Source organism: Nuphar pumila, chromosome 7 (genome assembly GCF_984573655.1).
Source record: "Nuphar pumila chromosome 7, dmNupPumi1.hap1.1, whole genome shotgun sequence".
In the NCBI taxonomy this organism is placed as follows: domain Eukaryota; kingdom Viridiplantae; phylum Streptophyta; class Magnoliopsida; order Nymphaeales; family Nymphaeaceae; genus Nuphar; species Nuphar pumila.
The window spans coordinates 101,360,441-101,381,449 of record NC_143255.1 but is presented as its reverse complement, the minus strand read 5'-3'; the positions used below and the strand labels follow the sequence as shown (position 1 = coordinate 101,381,449).

The 21,009-nt window shown below is 38.7% G+C and overlaps 1 pseudogene across 1 annotated transcript in view; it reads left to right on the top strand.

Moving 5' to 3' along the window:
- LOC149832666 (uncharacterized) overlaps positions 1–21,009 on the top strand; it is a 59,730-nt pseudogene that overhangs the window by 16,138 nt on the left and 22,583 nt on the right. The window contains exons 2-3 of the transcript XR_016433359.1: positions 19,785–20,466; positions 20,614–20,952. The product of XR_016433359.1 is annotated as an uncharacterized LOC149832666 (transcript). The remainder of the gene's footprint in view (positions 1–19,784; positions 20,467–20,613; positions 20,953–21,009) is intronic.

The window sequence follows — 21,009 nt, the reverse complement described above, 5'->3', positions numbered from 1 at the left end:
CCCTTACAAGATGTCAAAAAGGAAAGAGAACAGAAAACACTGGCATTGTCTTCATTACTGAGCTCCCTTGACGAAGATGGTCTTTCTGCCGGATGACTGACCTGTGAAACCCAAGCCTGTGCCGGTGACATGCTGAACAGGGATGATCGGCTCCAGAATGCCGTCTTCATTTTTGCCTAGGCCCCTGAAGGGCTGATACCCATGCTTCATCAGAAGATCAAATCCTTTCCTTGATTTTGAGAATCGAGGAAACAAAGGGTGATCTTTAATTAAGGTGCAATCGAGGCGTCCTCCTAGCTTGAAGAAGCGAGGTCCCTGCCACTGAACAACTGCAGCGACATTTTCTGTTGGCTGGATTTCCTTCAGATTCAGCATATCCAGGCTTTCACTCAGATTGATCTCGTCGACTTCCCTAATGCTCGGGATGTCGGCAGTGAAAGTGGGACGGGGAATCATCGGCTGCGGGAGTCGTTCTTCCGGATCCTCTCCTAGGACCGTGGTGATCATGCCTCCCTTCGACCATTTGATACACTGGTGCAGGGTTGATGGGACCGCATTGGCATTGTGGATCCAAGTGCGTCCAAGGAGCAGATTGTATGTAGGTGGCACATTCACTACATGGAAGAGTACAGTATGCACCGAATAGTTGATGAAGATTTCAAGAAATATCTTCCCCTTGGCTGTCTGTCCATGGTTATCAAAACCGTAGATAGTGATTGGATCTGGGGTGTATTCCTCTTCTTTTAGGCCCAATGCCTTGGCCGTCATCTCTGGACAGATATTGAGGCTGCTACCTCCATCAACGAGCACATGAGGGACTGTCATGCCCCTGGTCCGCACTACTATGTATAGGGCGTTGTTATGAAATGAATGAGGCTTTGGCAAATCCTTATCAGAAAAGGTGATTGGTGCATTTGTCATGGCCTGATTGACAATCTGAGCCATATCTTGTGGAGTCGTGCTAGGCTTGACTTTGATCTTTCTAAGGAGATCTTCTAGCACTTGCTGGTGCTCAGATGAAGCGTGAGTCAGGTCCAAGATAGAGATGTTGGATAATGCAGTAATCGGCTTCTGAATTGACCCTGAAGCCTCTTCTTTCTTCGAAGCTGCCTTGATAAAGCGCTTCGGGATCCTGGGGACTACTTTGGCAGTTCCTGTTGCTGCCTTTGTTGATTTATTGGAAGGTGGGGTGACATCCGCCCTCTTGACGGATGACTGTGCCTGGCGAAGGACTAGGACCTGATGTTGATCCTGAATGTCCTGCCTAGAACATGGTTGGATACTGCCTTGCAAAGAGAATGTTTGCTCTGAGATGACCGAAGCTGAATGTTTAGGGAATGGTTTGGACAAGATATCCGGCTGCTGCTCATCCTCGTCCTCAATTAACATGTTCTTGTCAATACAATCCTGAATGATGTTTTTGAGGACAAAACAATGCTCGGTGTCATGTCCGACAGTCCGATGGAATTTGCAGAATTTGTCAGTCCATTTACCCATAGCGACAGGAGGATCCGCCACCTTGGGGAGCTTAATCATTCCTTTTGACATCATATATTCTAAGATGTCTTCGCGGGACTGTTCTAAGGCTGAGAATTCCCGATCATAACTCCAACCTTCGTGCTTCGGCTTTTCTGGCTGCTTCGCTTCTGGTTGGGGCGCTGGTTGGATGGGCTTAACAAATTTTCCCTTCTGGGTTGTCGAGTTTGTCCTTTCGGCACTGGGATGTCCTAAGTTCTTGTTGCGGCCCTTCTTGTTCTTCTTTTTGTCAGAACCATTGCTGCCCTGATCTGTCAATCCTGCGGTATAGGCGACGTGCGCCTTTTTCTTTTGATCTGGATTTCCTCTGACAAAAGGATATCCTTCGTATAGACCATTGTCCAGGCCGGTCTCGAGCCACTCGGCTCTCTCAATTAATTTAATGAATGACTTGGCAGGCGAAGTGGAAATGAGGTTCCTCAAAGGCTGGGCGAAGTTATTCAGAATAATCTGTAGGGCGTGCTCCTCCGGGATGGGAACCTTCATTCTGTTACATGTGCTTCTCCACCTGTGGATGAATTCACTGGCTTTCTCATTCTCCATCTGTTTTAAATTGTACAGATGATTGAGGGTTGGTGAGGCTTCAACATTAAACATGAAGCGCTCAATGAACATGTTCACAACTTTATCGAACTCTCTTAGTTCGATAGGATTAATGTGGTCTGCATACCACCTGACCGCTACCCCTTCTAAGCTGCGAGGAAAGCATATGAATAACGCCCGATTGTCTTTCCTGAAACGGCCGCATTCGGCATAAAAGGTGGCCAAATGAGCCTTGGGATTGCTAGTTCCGTCGAATTTAAGGAACTTGCGAGGGAGATTTTCCAAATTGTCATTCTCGTCCAGACCATGATAGAAGTCTTCACCGGAGTAGGTCTGCTTGCCCTTGCTTTTAGCTTGAATATCCTTGATGGCCCGATTCATTTCTTTCATTTGCTCCTGCATCGGATCATTAACTGGAACGGGCTTGTTGATTGATTCGGGCTCTGCAGCGGTCTTTGCAAACTGCGGTGGAGGATTCTGATAGACAAGCTGCTCTTCCTCTTCCGATTCCTCAACTGATTCTGTTTTTTCAGAAGTAGTGTCGTGCTGTACTTGCTTTCTAACAATCCTGACTAGCTTCTTTACAGCCTTCTTCCTTGGCTTGCTCTTTGGAACAACTTCTTTTTTACTGGCCTCGGCCTGCTCAGCCATCATTTTGGTCATCATTCTTTTAAACAGATTATACATGGCTGGATCGATATCATCTGTTTGATTCTGTCCTCTGACCGATTTGGGAGAATCCATCCTTTCGGCCTCGCTGTCGCTGTGTTGAGGAACTGTTTCTTTTCCTGCCCTTGTTACGACCATTTTGTCAATGCCAGTGATTTCCTGTGGAGGTAAAAAGGATGATTAGGGTTCAGGAGAGATTTTTGGAAATGTGATTTTTAGGAAAAGACATGAGGGAAGGAATTGACAAATGTTTGGAATGATCGTGCCATCTTTTTATGGTGACAAAATGTGCCTTATGATCTAGGCGAGGTCGTCTGTTATGACGAGGGATAGAAGAAATAGACAGAATGGGTCTCATTACTGGGGATGAATCCGTAACTATATGAAATAAAATAAGATTTGGCCACAAAAATAAAAGCTTGCATTTTCATTGATTGACAAAATTCAAATACAAAGAGAAGGTGGGCAGACAGTTTACCACCATTCTCGATATTCTGATGATACATTAGGACCAGGAAAGATAGACAAAGGAATAAAGGAGTCCCAAGTGTATTTGGCGACGTGGTATGCTCCAGACCACTGATCTGACCGCAGATCGAACTCTGGCATGCGGCCTGTCGGGAAGCGAGTGTTGGCACGAACCTGCCGCTGCGAAAACTGTCTGAGACACCTCTCTGGCTGATAGTCTACGCAGAAGAACGGGCCGAGCAGTTTGTAACGTTTGTCACGAGCATAGGTGTAGCGAGGAATGGTCTCTCTTCTGTCGAAGAAGTCCCAAACGATTTCCTCCTGATGCAGTTTCTCGATCAAAGCTCGACACTGAATGACTGACTTCGGCTGCTTGCTGCTGAATCTGAAAGAACTGGCTTTTGTTGGTACATGCCGCAGGAACCATGACTGCAAGGCAAACGTGCATCCTTCCACCAGAATGGTCTCTCCGAGGGCGGAACGTGCTAAACCTCTGTAGAGAAAAGCTAGAGCTGCCATGGATACTGAAAGCTGACGGGTCTGCTTGCTTCCCCATCTTTGGAAAAGCTGGGCGACTCTGATATCGATGAAATTCTGACCATCCTGAAAGAATGCCAGCCCCACTGTGCATAGGACCATGGCATGCTGGATCCTTTCTTTTGCTGCTCGAGATAAGGTATCGACTTCTTCGTAGGCCCCATATTTGTTGTAGAGTTCGAACAGATCGATGAACTGATTTCCGCTGATCTGTGAGAGGCCAGGATCTGCTCCCTGTAGCTCTGGCCAATGCTTCTCGAACATCTACCCCTTTGACATTGATCAAGAATTGCTGCTCGACTGGATCATCTGGTCGACCAGTTGGTTCTGGCAATCCCATGATATCATTGAACTCGTCTATTAGCATAGTAATCTCTCCCCACGGAAACCAAAACGTGCAGGTACGCGGATTCCATCGCTCTGCCATAGCTTGAATCAGACTGCCGTTGATGGTTCGCTTGCCAACTGCCGATGCCATCTCCAATCCACAATCATCCAAGTGGTCTGGGAACATACGCGAGAAGGCGGTGAACCAAGAATAGTACCACCGAGGGAAGAAGGTACGAGGCTGAATGACCCGATGATCAGGGGTTCCATCCCTTACTTGATAGAAGACATGATCCCAAGGAAAGATAGCATCGGGAGATTCGGATGCCATCGGAGTGATACTGAGGCAAAGAAGAGGAAGAGAGTCAGGTAGAATGCAGGACTTACGGATAGACTTTTTCGATGAAAGAAGGGGGCAAACATTAATCCTGGAAATTTTGAAAAGCACAGGGGGTTTGAAAAGGACTTTCCAGGGTTTTGAAGAAAAAGTTTTGTCATAAAACAAAAAGGAACAGAATATAGGCAAAGGGGAAAAATATGCACCTGGGGTTTTTGAAAATAGAGGAAGTTTTAAAGAGTACAACCAGGGTTTAAAAAGGGGTCGATATAGGAGAACACAAGAAAAACATCGCATAATTATAGCTGCACAAACAAGGATGCGCACACAACACTCCCTAAAGTCTGACTCTATATGCAATATTTGAAATAACTTGTAGGACCTTAATCCTAACTCTATGGTTCAGATCATCTGATTCCAATCAAGGTATGCCGATATACTCAAGCCGAAGCTCGAAGTACGTGGCATATAAGATATTTCTCCGGTTCTAAGGTAAGGGCTTCCCAACATCCTTGAGCACCTACCGATATACCTCAGACTATGGCCCTTAGGTACGTGGTAGGGGGGCGCGAACCCAAATAAGTGGTCCAGTTGTGAGGCTCTCTCCCGAACTATGGTTCAGTGAGACAGCCCAGCAACGTGAAGACCGGGACAATATAGGTAGGGATGTTTTCAAAACATGATTAACATGCAATAAAATCAGAAGGCTCTAATGCAAGTCCTAAAGAGATAGATTTAAATGAAAAGAAGCATACACTTGCATACATTGTTTGCATTCAATCCCTAGAATTGAGGAGAGTTGTATTTAAGACCTAAGTCTAATGTGAGCATGGAATAATCTCCTCAATATAGTCCTACCAAACCATACTTAGATCCTATATGCAATGATGTCAGCTTAGGACAAAATCTAGGTTTCCTAAGGTTTGCATGAAAATGTAGCTGACATATGTTAGAATAAAGACTTAGATTATATAAAGGCAAAGCAAAAGCACAAATTCGACCGGACGAAGACGAGTCCCATCACGGTCGCCAAAACTGTGATCATCGCAAAATTTTTCCTATTCTCTTTGGTTTTTCTCTTTCTTCCTTCTCTTTTCCTTTTTTAACCTCTATTCTCCTCCTTTTTGAAGGGAGAAGAATAAAAAGAAAGAAAAGAAAGAGAGAAGAGAAAAGAAAGAAAGAAAGAAAGAGAGAGGAGGAACTATTTTGCGGGTTTTCACTTGACCTTTATTTGAAAAATATTTAGAAAATCACTCGCCTCCGTTTTGAAAATATTTGCGGGAAAATGGAGAGACAAGATTCGCTCGTCGGTACGAGGTTCGATCGTTCCTGGCGCCTTTACCAGGGGTAATCGAACCAAGGATCGAATCTATGCCTTTTGCTTTGCCTAAATATAATCTAAGGATTTATTCTAACTCTAAATGCACAAAGAATCATGCTTGTGCAATGCGAAGATGTATGCTCTTTTCAAAGATGTTTTGGAAATTTTCAAGTATTCTGAGATGAACTTGGTAAGGGAATGAAGAAATGATTGAATCTAACTTAGAACTTGAGATAAATCAGAAAATTTCTAAGTCTAAGTAAATCAGAGTCGAAAGAGTAAATCTTTGACTTAGAGAAAGAATGATTTAAAGTTTTTGAAAATGGAAGGAGATGAAGTTTCAGAGTCAGAGGTGATCTTTGAATTTAATCATGGATTTAAGAAAAAGAAAGTAAGGTTTCGAAAGTGGAATTGAATTTGAAATCTAGAATTGGGAATGGAGATTGAGTTTCAGATCCTAAAATAGATTCGGATCTGAAGTCTAAGATTCCAAGTGAAGTTGGAGTCTAGATCCTAAAGGAGAATTGGATCTGAAATCTGAGATCCAAAGTGTGATTCGAATTCTGGATCCTAAGATGGATTTTTGGATCTAAAAAGCCTGAGATCCCAAGTAAAATTGTATTCTGGACCCTAATTGGGAATTGGATCTGGAGTCTGAGATCCAAAAGTGAAATTGGACTCTGGATCCTACAGAGAAATTGGATCTGGAGTCTAAGATCCAAAAGTGGAATTGGACTCTGGATCGTAAAGAGGAATGGGATACGAAGTCTGAGATCCAATATGAGTGTTGAATCCTGGACCCTAAAATGGATTTGGAGTTTAAATTCAGAGGAGGAATCAAGAATTTCTAAGTCTGATTTGAATTTGGGAAAAGGAATTTTAGACATTGAATTTTGAATATACAGATGAATCCCAAAGTCGATTTAGACCTAGGATTTGAAGCTTGAAATGAATCAAGAATCTGAAAGTTAAATTTGAACTTTTGAGTTTGATTGGAACTTTTGAAAATGAATTTCAAAGTAAAATTGAATTTTGAAAATGAATTTGAATTGGAAAAATATAAAATGAAATTGAAATCTCAAAGTTAAATTGGACTCTGAGATGGAAGATGAAATAGAATTGAATAGGATTGAAGATCGATTGAAGAAAGATATTTACATCACTTGGAGTTTTGAAAAAAAACTAATTTTGAAAATATGATGCAGTTTTATCCTAAATGATGAATGAATTTAAAGGGTTTTGAAATTGGATTTTGAGAAAAAAAAACTATTTCATTCTTTAAATGAATTAAGAATGAGATTAAAGATATAATATATCCTTGACTATGGTCATTGGATATATTATATAATAATCACATTTAAATTCAAGTGAAGAATAAAATACATTTTTGGTGCTTTTATAGAATTTAAAATGAAATTAATTCTCAATATACCCTGACTATGGCCATTGGTATATATGTTGAATTAATTTCAGGTTAAATTCTAATAAAATAAGAAAAATATTTAAAGAAAATATGATGATTTTGAAAGTGGATCCAATGTGGATCCAATGTTATTTCGTAAAAGATAAGAATTCTAAGTTTTGTTCACACCCCGACTATGGCCGTTGATGTAAATCGTCAACTTAGAATTAACTTACCTCTTACGAAATGGTGCACGTGCCATTCGTGTTTCACCATTGTGGGGATTTTGAGAAATAAAGGAAAAATGCATGGAATAAACAAATCATGGTATTCTATGATGCTCATTCATTCTACCTAAGGCAAGAAATGTAAATTCTTATTCAAACCTAGCTATTACAAGATGTGAATTTAATTTTACAACTCCAAATGACAATTTTATCCACATATTTCCTGTAAAGCAAACAGATTAGTAATAAAAAGAGAAGGAAAATCACACATGTCATGTGAAAATCAAATAGTGGAAAGATATGTAGGGCAAAATGATGACATATATATACCTATATACATATATATATATATATATGTATATATATATTTATACACATATGGGTGTATTCACATGTATATGAGTGTGTATGGGTATATACATATATATATGTATGAGGGTATATACAATAGGGAGGTGTGATATTAATGAAGCCAAAAAAAAAAAAATGTAATAAGGAAATAGATGGGAAATGTTATGAAATGGTAATTGAAAATAATATAGATGCAGCCAATGCAAATGACAGTGTAACTGGTATAGGGATTGCAGCAATTCACGGCTGCTGTAGGAGGCAAAGGTCACAGTGGCCCAATGTGAACCAGTAAAAAAAAACCCTTCTGCAGTGGATCACTTTGTTTCAGCAGTAAAATGCAATTTCCAGATATTATGCAGATGTTATGACCCATCGAATCGGTGACTACTGCTACAAAGGGATGATGATGTTACATGCAGGAAATGGGTAAGGTTTTAATACATATTCTGTGATAAGGTATAGGAAATGTGGATTGGGAGCTACAGCAGGAACTGTAATGAAATATGTACAGGGACCAATATGGGCATCACATAGATGGTTAATCATTGTAGATCCGCCGAGTATTCTAATTACTAAGTAAATTTATTATCTAAACAATGGGATCAAATGATAACAAAAGGACTAATTAAATCTCATTATAAAATAACCAAGTACTTTAACTACGAAATACCTAACAACCAGTTAATTACTTAACTATCCAGCTAACAACTTACTTAATTAACAGTTCACTTAATTAATAGCTAACAATATCTAATTAACTAATCAGTAAAAGTTACATTGAAGCTCGGTAGAAATCATAATGGAAATCAGTTTAATAATTAGTAAAAAAATCCTGTTAAATTTAACAACGAACCTAGTTAATGAAACTTAGTTAGCGATGCTCAGCAGTAGCTAAAGAACCTACCTGAAACGAGCTGGTCCTTGCTTAATCTCAAATGACTGATTGCAAGGGAGTTGAGAATCCAACCAAACCTTCAGTTACAAACAGTGCTGGAACCACTTGCTATGAATCAAGTGGGCTTTGTTTTGGTCAATGATGAAGCTTGCTGGAGTCGAACACCTGAATTACATCCAAGCTCTGCTTTGCTGAAGATTGAGAAAAAGGATATCAAATGGATGCCATGTTTAATCTATCATCTTCAAAATCTCCTGTTCCAACTTGATGGGTAGAAATCATATGAGAATAAAAAGTATAAATATAAAGGAGAAAGCACAAACTTACCTCGAAAGATTATTAATGGCATATCCCAAATTGGATGCTGAAGCTGGGCATCCCTTTTGACAATGGAATTTACAACTAATGGGACGATGCTTGTGGAAAAAAAATGCTTTTATAATGTGCAACAGTGGAATATGGCAATACCCCCACCGTGATGCCGTGGAACAACCATTACAGAAACTTTATATATAATGAACACAAAACAAAAAAAAAAGTGATGAGAATATCAATCGAAACACTGAAATTAAATTGATGTTAACTTGTAAAAAAAAAAAAGCATTAGATGGACATGATGCAAGGGAATTTACAAAATATGATATATGGCAATCAGGTAAAAAAAATAAAATAAAATAAAAATTCATTCATCCTTTCCTCCCATTCAGAATATCACAATAGTTGCATGGAAATAAATCCGATATAGCAAAAGAAAGGGAATGATTCAATCAAAAGACCCTAGAAATTTGGATCTAATGATCTATTACCATTTTAAACAGTACAACATGAGCTCATGGCCCCTAACTTTATCAGTTTAAGTAACACGCAGAAGACATCAACGAATATAAGGTCTTGATAACAGATCAACATGAGAATAAACAAAAAGGAAAAAAAAAATGCAAAGACTAGGAATAGAGGAGCGTTTAAGGTTTGACAAACAGAACGCAGGCAAATCGAAAGTCTGTAAGGGCTATAATGATTTTCCTGGTTTTTGGAAAACATGAATGGAGAGGGCAGAGACTTATGCTGCACTAAACATGAGATGCAGGTTGATGATGCTTACGAATTATAATGTAACCTTATGAAGTAGGCCAAAACGAGTGGGTACTTTAAGATCGATAGTCACGAAAATAAAAGAAAAAGTGAAAACGACAGAGAAATCAGATCAGAATTGTAGTCAGCGAAACAAACGAGATATCAGATGCCATATATATTCAATGAAACCAGCTATAGTAAAATCATAAAACGCTTTCAGCAAAAATGCTTAAACTGTAATTGAAAGCAACGGATGGAAGGGAATGTTGTAATGGAAGACACCGCATAAAATGTAAAGGAAAATGATCAAAACACAAGTGGAATAGCTGAATGAAACCGAGAGCTGGCTATGGTATGCTATAAAGGGGAAATCACTAACACACAAAAAAAAAATAATAATAATAATATAAAAGGTAGAATATGAAAGAGAACATGAATAAGAAAGCATACATAAACAGATAATGGGAACAAAGGATGAAAATTAAGTAATGAATAATCATTCAATCGAGATATCATATGAATCTAGGGATCACTGAAGGGATTGTTGGAGTGATTCTCCGTTGATCTGGCACAGGGATGGACTGAAGTCGATATAAACGACTCAGTACCACCTGTCGTGCTCCTGATGGGGGAGTAAAAAAAAATGAAGAAAACCTTTTAAAAGATGGGGAATGAAAATAAGAAATTGAAAATATAAACGGCAAATCAAAAGAAAGGTAATGAAAACCAGAAAGTGGGATAAAAGAGATTACAAATAGAAAATCAATATCAAAAGGGAAAATGGGAAAAAAAAATGTCGTATACAAGAGTGATCCAGATGAAGGAAGTATCTGCTTAATTAGAGTATAAATAACCCAGAAAGGTTTAAAAGAGAAAGGAGATACTGGGGTAAAACTCTGTTAATATGGCAAGGCATAGACTGGTGATACCAAAAGCATACCAGCGCTATGATAGATGCGTTAATAAGGGCCGAAATAAAGAATTTGAAAGAAAATCTGAGATAATGAAAGGGGAGAGAGGTACTCACTGAAGATTCTGCAGGGATGGTTGATCTTTCTACAGATCACTTTATGCCGCACGGTGGGAAAGGGGCTTTTCTTCTTCCAGGGAGACTTTAAGAGAAGGAGAAAACTGAGGAATGGATGATCTTCTGCTGCCTTTGCTGGGAGCTGAAGGTCTTTTCCTTAGAAGGGCGATCCAGAGAAGATGACCAGGCGGATGATCGGATGCGAAAATGGATAGCTCGACCAGAGATAGCTCCCCCCCTTTCTTTTTTTTCCTTTTGCCCTTTTATAGAGAGGAAAGGAAACCACTGGAAGCTAGGCGATGGTTGGTGATCGAGGGTTGAGGAAGGTTGTTGGTCATGGGGGCTGTAGATGGAGGTTGCACATGGGGCTGCCGAAGGAAGCTTCGTGAAGGTGGGGGGGGGGGGAAGTTGAAGATGAAGGGCAGGTGAGGATGGGTGCGGCAAGCTGTTGGTGATGGAGGGCTCAGACCAAAAGCCGTGGTGATCGAAGGAAGGCGTGCGAGGCCGTTGGCCCTGGAAGCTTCTGGAGATCATCGGGGATCTAGGGCTGAGGAAGAAGACGGCGGAAATCGGATGGCTGAAGGATGAAGGATGCACATGGGGGTGGTCGGCCATGGAGGGAGAGAGAGAGAAAGTGAGGGGGGCGAGAGAGGAAGGCGAGTTAGGGTTTTCAAAAACCCTAACTCGACCTTTAAATCTTAAAAGTTAGTTTTTCCAAAAGAAAACCTTCTTTTCAAGTTTTTCTAAAAAGATGGTTAAAGATGAGTTTTTCGACAAAAATCTTTGAAATCCACGCAGTCTTTCTAATTTTTTTGGTTTTTTGCATGATTTTTCCATTTTTTTTTTTTGTATTTTTAGAATAAAATCCTAAAGTTTGTAAGAAAACAAGGATTAAAACTAATTTTTTTTTGTGTTTTTTTCATTTTTTTTTGTATTTTTGTAATAGAAAAACTAAGATTTAAAGTTTAAACACTAAATTTTTGTATTTTTCTAAGAAATATTAAAAAGATGTTTTTCTCAAGAATTTCGGGCCATCTTGGGGAAATTTTTTTCAGAAAAAGGGGTTTTGGACCCAGGTTTTGAGGAAATGTTCGAGTTTTAAACCTCGAATCGAGAAATACAACTTGATGGATCCAAACGGATACCGGACGAAGTGTCTGAGCTTTTCAAAAGATTATTTTGGTAATTTTGAGAATTTAATTTAAAATTGGATAATGAAGCTCAGATTTGGATTTTGATAATGGATCCGGATCCGAAATTGAGTCAGATATGGAAAATGAATTTAATTTCAACCAAATTTTGAGAAACAAAAGGGGATTTAGATTTAAAACTGACTCAATTACCCCGAAAATGGGGACAAAGCGCAGAAAAGGGGATATTTACAACATTTTGAAAAATTTGGGGTGTTCACAGGATCACGGTCACATAATGAATGGAACTACTAGTTTTATGTTATCCTGCAGGAGCAAAATCAATTCACCGAGTATACTATAATAATGGTTATAACATTATCCTTTATCAAGGTAAGATTGTTATATGTAATAGGTTACCAAGAGCAATAGGTAAAAGTGATTTCCACCCAAGATTTAATAGTTGGTCTGTTCTCATCCTAGGTAAAGTCCATCTTGTTGAGATAGGAAGAATGAACATGAACAAATAAGCTTTAGCTAGTGTAATGAGAAGACTAATTGTTGTTCCAAAGTCTTCACTAGTTTTATTTTTATTTTTTTGAAAAGTTCAGTAATTGTTATATATGGAATAGAAAGATTCCACCACCTCCATTTGCCAATGCAGAAGGATTCTGCTTCTTGCTACACAATAGAAACCTTCCATGCTGCTTCAATGGCACTTCTTCACCTTCCCTTTGCTCTGGATAAGAGCACTAGACATGAGGAAGGAGCAGGCAAAGCGTGTCATTCATATGTGTGGTTCCATGAGCAAACATAAATCAGGTTACTTATACTTGTAGATATGGGAGGAAGACATTTAGATTTATGTACCAATATTATCATTCTTCTTATTTATGAGCTGTGTTTTCAAACTAGTTATTATCTACGTCACATAGATATGGCTGTGGATATGGGAATATGGCAATTTTATTGAAGTTTCCCACATAACTGGTATATAAGTGGACATGGAACGTAAGTCAAAATGGAGTATCAACTGTGTCTTGGGTTAATATACTTACAATGTATGGGAGTAATGTTAATACAAATAATTAATGTATAGGTAGTTATCAATGTTGATTTTTTTTTGACATACATATTGACATGCCTGTTACCTAAACCTAAACCTATTCATGCTTCTAGTTCTGCTAATCGCTGCTAAACTGAGTGGTTAAGATAGAGGAATTGCTTGGGAGCTGTCTTGTGTGCTTTGGTTATAGTTTCGATAGATGATGTTATTTACACTAATATTCTTATGAGGTTTCCTGTATACACCAAGAAGAGTAAGAAATTTATGCTTTTCTATGACCTATTTTATGATTTTCTAATGATGCCGGTAGTGGTTTAGAGCCATGAGTTTCTGGGTTTTGATGCCTCTGGATCAATCCTCTGTTTGTTTGTTCTGTATCTTTAAACCAAAAAGGATCCTGTCCTTTGACATAGGACGAGTTCCATCATATGTCAATCCTAGCCGTCCAGCTGAAGCATCTGGACGGCTAGGATCAGTCCACATCCAAGTGAAAATGTGCGCCAATCTTAGCTGTTGATTGGACGGCTAGGGTTGAATGTAGGATGGAACCTGTCCTATGTCAAAGGACGGGATCTGTACTCTCTTTAAACTGCTAGTGAATTTACTCTGTCTTTCTTTCTTCTTCTTCCTTCTACTATTTTCTTTGGAACTCTTAAGTGCTTAGATTATTGAGAAATTTGTATGAAGGATCTTTGTAACCTTGATTTGGATAGATAATATGTAATGAAATGGTGGTCTTCAACAAATGCACAAATAACTCACAAACAAGTGTCTATTGGAGACACTACAAGCATGACCCTTGAAAGGGTATAAAGGGAAGAACACTTGAAAAATAAATAATACTTTATTCATGAACAAAATGCTTAAGAAGCATGGTTATTTACATTGAAGGGGTTCACCCCTATATATACAAAACAATGGGAGAGAGAGGAGAGCTCATTTTGAGCTCTCCAAAAAGAGACGTTGGATTCCAACGTCTCTTAATATAGCTGTTGGACTACAGTCCAACAACATTTATTATTATAGCTGTTGGACTATAGTCCAACAGCATTTATTATAGCTGTTGGACTATAGTCCAACAACATTTATTATAGCTCTTGGACTACAGTCCAACAGCTACTTGCACAGTCAAGTTCCAACAGGAACTTGACTGGATCAAAATATCTAGTTTCTATTGAACTAGATGCTAAAAAAGAAAATAAAAAAAATAGAAAAAGAAAATAATAAAAGAAAATATAATAATATTAAATAATATATATATATATATATATATATATATTGCAGTTTACATTTTAACACTCCCCTTCAAACTTACGGTACAATGAGCGAAAGTTTGTCTAAGAGGAAGTGAAATCTGGGAGCAGCGAGAGGCTTGGTGAAGAAGTCTGCTAATTGATATTCTGATGTAACATATGGCAGATCAATGGTTACATGTAAGTATTCCTCTCTGACATAGTGACAGTCCATCTCAATGTGTTTAGTGCGCTCATGGAATGTCCGGTTGCTTGCAATGTAGATCGCACTTTTGTTGTCACAACACATCTTTGAAGCTTGCGTTGCTTTAGCTCCCATATCTGTTAGCAATCGTCTGAGCCAAACAACCTCCATAGTGGTGGTTGCCATGGCTCTGTATTCAGCTTCGGTGGAGGAAAGAGAGACTTTCTGCTGCTTCTTGCACCTCCACGAAATTAAGGTTTCACCTAGGAACACACAAAAACCAGTAGTTGAGTGTCTATTATTGGGATCACCTCCCCAGTCAGCATCAGTATATGCAATTAAATTTAATGAAGATGAAGCAGACAAGAAGAGTCCTCGTGAAAGAGAGGATTTTAAGTATCTAATAATACGCAAAATCGCTCCCATGTGCACGGAGGTGGGAGCATGCTGAAACTGACTAACTGTATGAACCGCATGAGTTATATCTGGCCTAGTAATGGAAAGATAAGAAAGAGCTCCAACAAGTTGTCTATAAGGAGTAGGATCATCAAGAAGTTCTCCATCATCAATTTTCATTTTAACATTGACAACTTCTGGAGTGTCTACTTTCTTATCATCTGTAATTCCAGACCTGGAAACGATATCAAGAGCAAATTTAGATTGAGATATCAAATACCCCCGAGGGGAATAAGCAACTTCAATGCCTAAAAAATATCTTAATAAACCTAAGTCAGTCATTTCAAAGTGAGTTTTAAGAAGAGATTTGATATTTGCAACTCCCTGTTTGTCGCCTCCGGTGATGATCATATCGTCCACATAGAGAAGAAGAATAATGATGCCTGCATCAGATTTCTTAACAAACAAAGCAGTGTCAGTTAAACAAGGTTGAAAACCAATATCAAGCATAACATGACTAAATCGGTCATACCAGGCTTTTGGAGCCTGTTTAAGACCATAAAGAGCTTTTTCTAGACGAAGAGCTTTACCCTTAGGGATACTAATACCAGGTGGGGCTTCCATGTATACTTCTTCAACGAGATTCCCATTCAGGAAAGCATTTTTGACATCTAATTGAAAGATAGGCCATGTTCTAATGGAGGCCAAGGCTATTAAAGTTCTAACAGTGGTCATACGGGCCACAGGAGCAAATGTTTCTTCATAATCGATGCCATACTCTTGGGCATATCCTTTTGCTACTAAACGGGCCTTATATCTTTCCAGGGTCCCATCACTTTTGGTTTTGACTTTGTATACCCACCTACAACCTATAGGTTTCTTACCCGGAGGAATATCTTGTATCGTCCAAGTATTGGCCTTTTCTAGTGCATCCAATTCTATTTTCATGGCTTCTATCCATTCTATATGATTTTTTGCTTGAGAATAGGATGATGGTTCAACATATGATTGTATTAATGTAATGGCGGCCCTATACGTGGGTGAAAAAGATTCATAAGACACAAATTTTTCTGGAGGTTTAGAGATTCTAGACGTTCTTCTAGGTGGGACTTCAGAGTATTTTTGTAATGCACATGGAAGATTTTGCTCTCTACGTCTTGAATATTGTAGACTAACATCCCTATGGATTTGCTCTTCATTATCATCATTTTCAACAACAATAGGACTTTGATCATTGTCAAGGTCATATCCAACATCACATTCATTGGATTTTGAAGTTGGATCAATTAAAAACGAGTATTCAGTGACATCCTTGGATTTTTCAAATTCAAAGAAGCTTTCTTTTTCCAAAAAAGATACATTTCTTGACACATATAATTTGTCATTTTGAAAATCGAAACACCTGTAGCCTTTTTGATTATCAGCATATCCTAAAAAGGCACATGGGATTGCACGAGGAGAGAGTTTATCATTTCTGTTGGTGAAAACAAAACATTTGCATCTAAAGACTCTTAATCTAGAATAATCTGGAGTTAAATTAACAAGCTTTTCTATTGGAGTTGTATTCTTTAATGAGGAAGATGGCATCCTATTAATGAGGTAGGTGGCAGTTAGGACCGCTTCAGCCCAAAAACTTTTTGGAACTTGATTTGCAATTAGCAATGTCCTAGTAGTTTCCATAATGTGCCGATGTTTGCGTTCGGCTAGGCCATTCTGTTGTGGAGTGTGTGGACATGATCTTTGATGTGTAATACCATGTAAATTGAGATAGTCTTTGAATTCGTTGGACATAAATTCTCCCCCTGAATCAGTGCGAAAAACAGAAATATCATTTTGAAACTTATTTTTAACCATTTTATGACATATTTGGAAGTTAGCAAAGATATCAGATTTATGTTTAAGAAAATAAATCCAAGTATGTCTAGAAAAGTCATCAACAAAAATGACATAATATGTATAACCACCTTTGGAAATAACTGGTGCGGGGCCCCAAACATCCGAATGTATTAACTCAAGTGGTCGTGAGGAAACAAAAGTTCTACTAAGAAATGGTAACCTTTTCATTTTGCCAAGAATGCAGTCTTTACAAGAAAAATTTTCAGAATTACAAAATTTTTCCAAACTTGAAAAATATTGAATTTTAGACATATGAGGATGGCCAAGCCTTTTGTGCCATAAATCCAATTCTAATTTCTGAATATTATAACAAAATGCATTCTTGGGTAATTCCAAAAAGTCCATGTAATAAAGTCCTCCTTCTCTATGGCCTTCCCCAATCAGCTTCCCTGACTGGCGATCCTGTACCCAGCAACCATGAGAAGAGAAGGAGATATTACATCCATAATCAGATATTTGCGAGACAGATAAGAGATTCAAATTAAGTTTAGGGATATATCTAACTTCTGGGATAAAAAATCTTTTGGATTTTTGAAGATTTTCAAAACATCCTATTCCTTTTACTTCGAGAGATGTGCCATCGGCTGTAAAAACCTTTGACACACTTGAGTCATTTTTAAGACATTCGGATAGACTATTAACATTTGGGGTCATATGAAAAGAAGCACCAGAATCTAAAAGCCAAGGAAAGTTACCTGGACCGGAGAAAGATGCAACTGCCGCTCCAGTTGAGGCTTCGGTTGAGGAGGATACCCCTTTGAGAAGAGGTTGAAGGATTTCCATCAGTTGAGCCATAGACACAGGTGCATCTTGATCTTTTGACTCAGATTCAACAGATGCAACTCTTTTTTCTTCTCTTCTTTTTAACTTTGGACATTGAGGCCTATAGTGCCCCGGTTCATGACAATGATGACAAATAACTTTTCTTTTATCAAAGTCGCCGTTTTGCCTTCCAAAATGAGGCGGCTTGTAAGTACGAGTATGATTCCCCGGTCTAGATACAGCTAAAACGGAGTCATCATCAACTTTTGGAGTACTTTTTCTAAGTCTATTTTCCTCCATAGTGAGCTCTTCTATAGTATCAACAATAGAAGGAATTTTTCCACGATGGAAAAGGGCCGATTTGGTGGATTCAAACTCCGGCCTTAGACCATTCACAAATTGATAGAAATGTTCCATATCGAGTTGCTTTTGGCGAAGCTCGATGTCTTCGGCACAATGCCATTTGGGCTCAAGAAGAGCCAACTCTTCCCAAAGTTCGGACAACTCATTATAATATTCTCGAATAGTTTTATCTTTTTGAGTCATTGTCCGAACTTTATCTTGTAAATTGCATACATGTGCAATATCTTTAAGGGAATACATGTTTTTGAGGTATTCCCAAGCCTTATCGGCATGCTCAAACTTAGCTAGACTAGAGCATTTTTTAATGTCTATGCTATTGATGAGCCATGACATAATTTTTGCATGTCCTATCCTCCATTCTTTCCATTTCTTTTCATAAGTGGCTAACGCCTTACTCTTCTCTTCTTCCGTTAGAGGAACCTCTTTATCACCCTCTTTCTTGGTAAGAGATAGTTTAGGTTCCAAATCAGAACCATCCACTGTACCCCATAAACCTTTTCCCCAAATGTGGTGCTTCATAATTGAAGCCCACATTACATAGTTAGTATCATTTAGCTTCATAGGAATGATGGTGATCTTATCATTGTCATCCATCTTTTACAAGGGTAAGAGAGGAATAAATAGGAGAGAGAGAGAGAAAAATAAAAAGAAAAGAAAAAGAGTAGACAAAGGAATAAGAGAGGATACAAAACCAATTTTTTTTTGTAGCACAAGTTCGCCTTTCTTCAAACAAATCTTCTTGAGCCAAGAACAAGGTGATGAAACACCTTTTGTAAATGTGGCACGGAAATCGAGGCGGAAGCACTTCAAGATCTAAGGATTTCGTAGCTCTGATACCATGTAATGAAATGGTGGTCTTCAACAAATGCACAAATAACTCACAAACAAGTGTCTATTGGAGACACTACAAGCATGACCCTTGAAAGGGTATAAAGGGAAGAACACTTGAAAAATAAATAATACTTTATTCATGAACAAAATGCTTAAGAAGAATGGTTATTTACATTGAAGGGGTTCACCCCTATATATACAAAACAATGGGAGAGAGAGGAGAGCTCATTTTGAGCTCTCCAAAAAGAGACGTTGGATTCCAACGTCTCTTAATATAGCTGTTGGACTACAGTCCAACAGCATTTATTATTATAGCTGTTGGACTATAGTCCAACAGCATTTATTATAGCTGTTGGACTACAGTCCAACAGCTACTTGCACGATCAAAATATCTAGTTTCTATTGAACTAGATGCTAAAAAAGAAAATAAAAAAAATAGAAAAAGAAAATAATAAAAGAAAATATAATAATATTAAATAATATATATATATATATATATATATATATATATATATATTGCAGTTTACATTTTAACATAATAGTCATGGTTTTCTTTCAATTTTTGGTTCCAAATCGTATTATTTAACCAATATTATCCTGGTTAACTTACTCTTTAATATAATAGTCATGTAGATCTCTCTCTCTCTCTCTCGCCCGTGCTCGCGTTTGTGCAGTGAGCATTAAGAATAGGTTGTATTTTGGCCTTTTAAATAAGAAGAGGTTTGTGTATGTATAAGAGCAATGATGTAATTAAATGCTGATTGATTAAATAATCCTACATGGGAGACATAATGTGCTAAATTGCTAATTCACTTTGGATGATCCCTTGACTCCAAGTCCCCATCTCTCTTTCTTTCTCCCTTCTTCTAGTGGTGCAGGTACACATTCCAAGGTTATATTTTACAGGCCTGACTATCTAAGCTTATTCATTGGTTGTGATTGTGTCTGTTTGTACTTCTTACTTTTGTTTTATTGACAGGCATTGCTGGAAGTTATCATTTTAATGCCACAAACATTTTTTTTAATAACATTCATTAGTTCTGAATAAAAAATAAAATCTGTATTTTGGCTTGGTTCATCCTTTTTCTTTCCATCAAACTTCATTCAGATGTAACATTCATGTCGTGAAACTGTAACCGTCGTTTTTCTGAATGATCTCCTGTTTACTGTATTTACTGGTTCCCTGCAGATATGGATGCATGCAGATCAGAACCGGACAGGTTTCCTAGGTCATCTAGAGTTCTATAATGCTTTGAAACTTGTGACAGTCGCACAAAGTGGGAGAGAATTAACTCCAGACATAGTTAAGGCAGCTTTGTTTGGTCCAGCTGCAGCTAAAATTCCTGCACCACAGATAAATCCTGTGGCCGCACCCACGGCTCAGATGAATGCTGTTGCACCATCTGCAATGCAGATGAATGCCGTTGGACAACCTGCACTTCAGATGAATAGTGTCACACAGCCAGTGCCTCAGATGAGTTCTAGAGCACCACCTGCAACTCAAAATCCTGCCCTCCCAGGACCACAACCAACAAGTGTTCTCAGCCAACAGTTTGCTCCATCCCTTAATAATCAATCTATGAGACCTCCAGCTACACAGGTATCTTCATTTCCAATACAAGAAATTAATCAAGGAGTCCCTCCAGGTAATGTGACGGGGCCACACCTTCCAAACTCAAATATATCAGTTGATTGGCTTGGTAGTAGGACAGTCAATACATCAACAGGGGTTGGTTCACAGGTTCTTAATAGAGGTGTAGCTTTCAGTACATCTATGGATTCATTAACTGCAATAACACCATCAATCCCTCCAAAACCATCTCAAGATGCAACACTGTCTACTATTCAGGCTGTCACTAAAGATTCTAAAGGTATTGTTTCTGGAAATGGTTTGTCTTTGGACTCGATCTTTGGAGGCCATATGTTTTCTGCCACTCCATCTCAACCTAAGCAAGAGATTGTCCCATCACCAACATTTTCTGTGTCCAACATTTCAAATTCCTCTGCCATTGTTCCAGTAACTTCTGGGTCCCAATCTTCAGCAAAGCAGGGCCTTGACACAATTCAGAGCTCTTTGACCAAGCCACCTACTGGAGGCCAGCTCCAGCGACCTTCATCGTTGATCAAGCAGAGCCAATTTGATTCACCACGGGCTACTCCAGCATTACCTGGACCTGTAAATTCAGTCGGATTTGCTGCTTCGGCAGCCAGTCAGGTGCAGCCTCCTTGGCCAAGAATAACCCAGTCTGACATTCAGAGATACAATGCCATCTTTGTTGAGGTAGACACAGATCGTGATGGGAAAATCACTGGTGAGCAAGCTCAGAATCTTTTTCTCAGTTGGAGGTTGCCCAGAGGTAGGAAGTGTTTTCTCACAAATGTTATTTTCTTCTTTTCTTTTGTAAATACTTGGT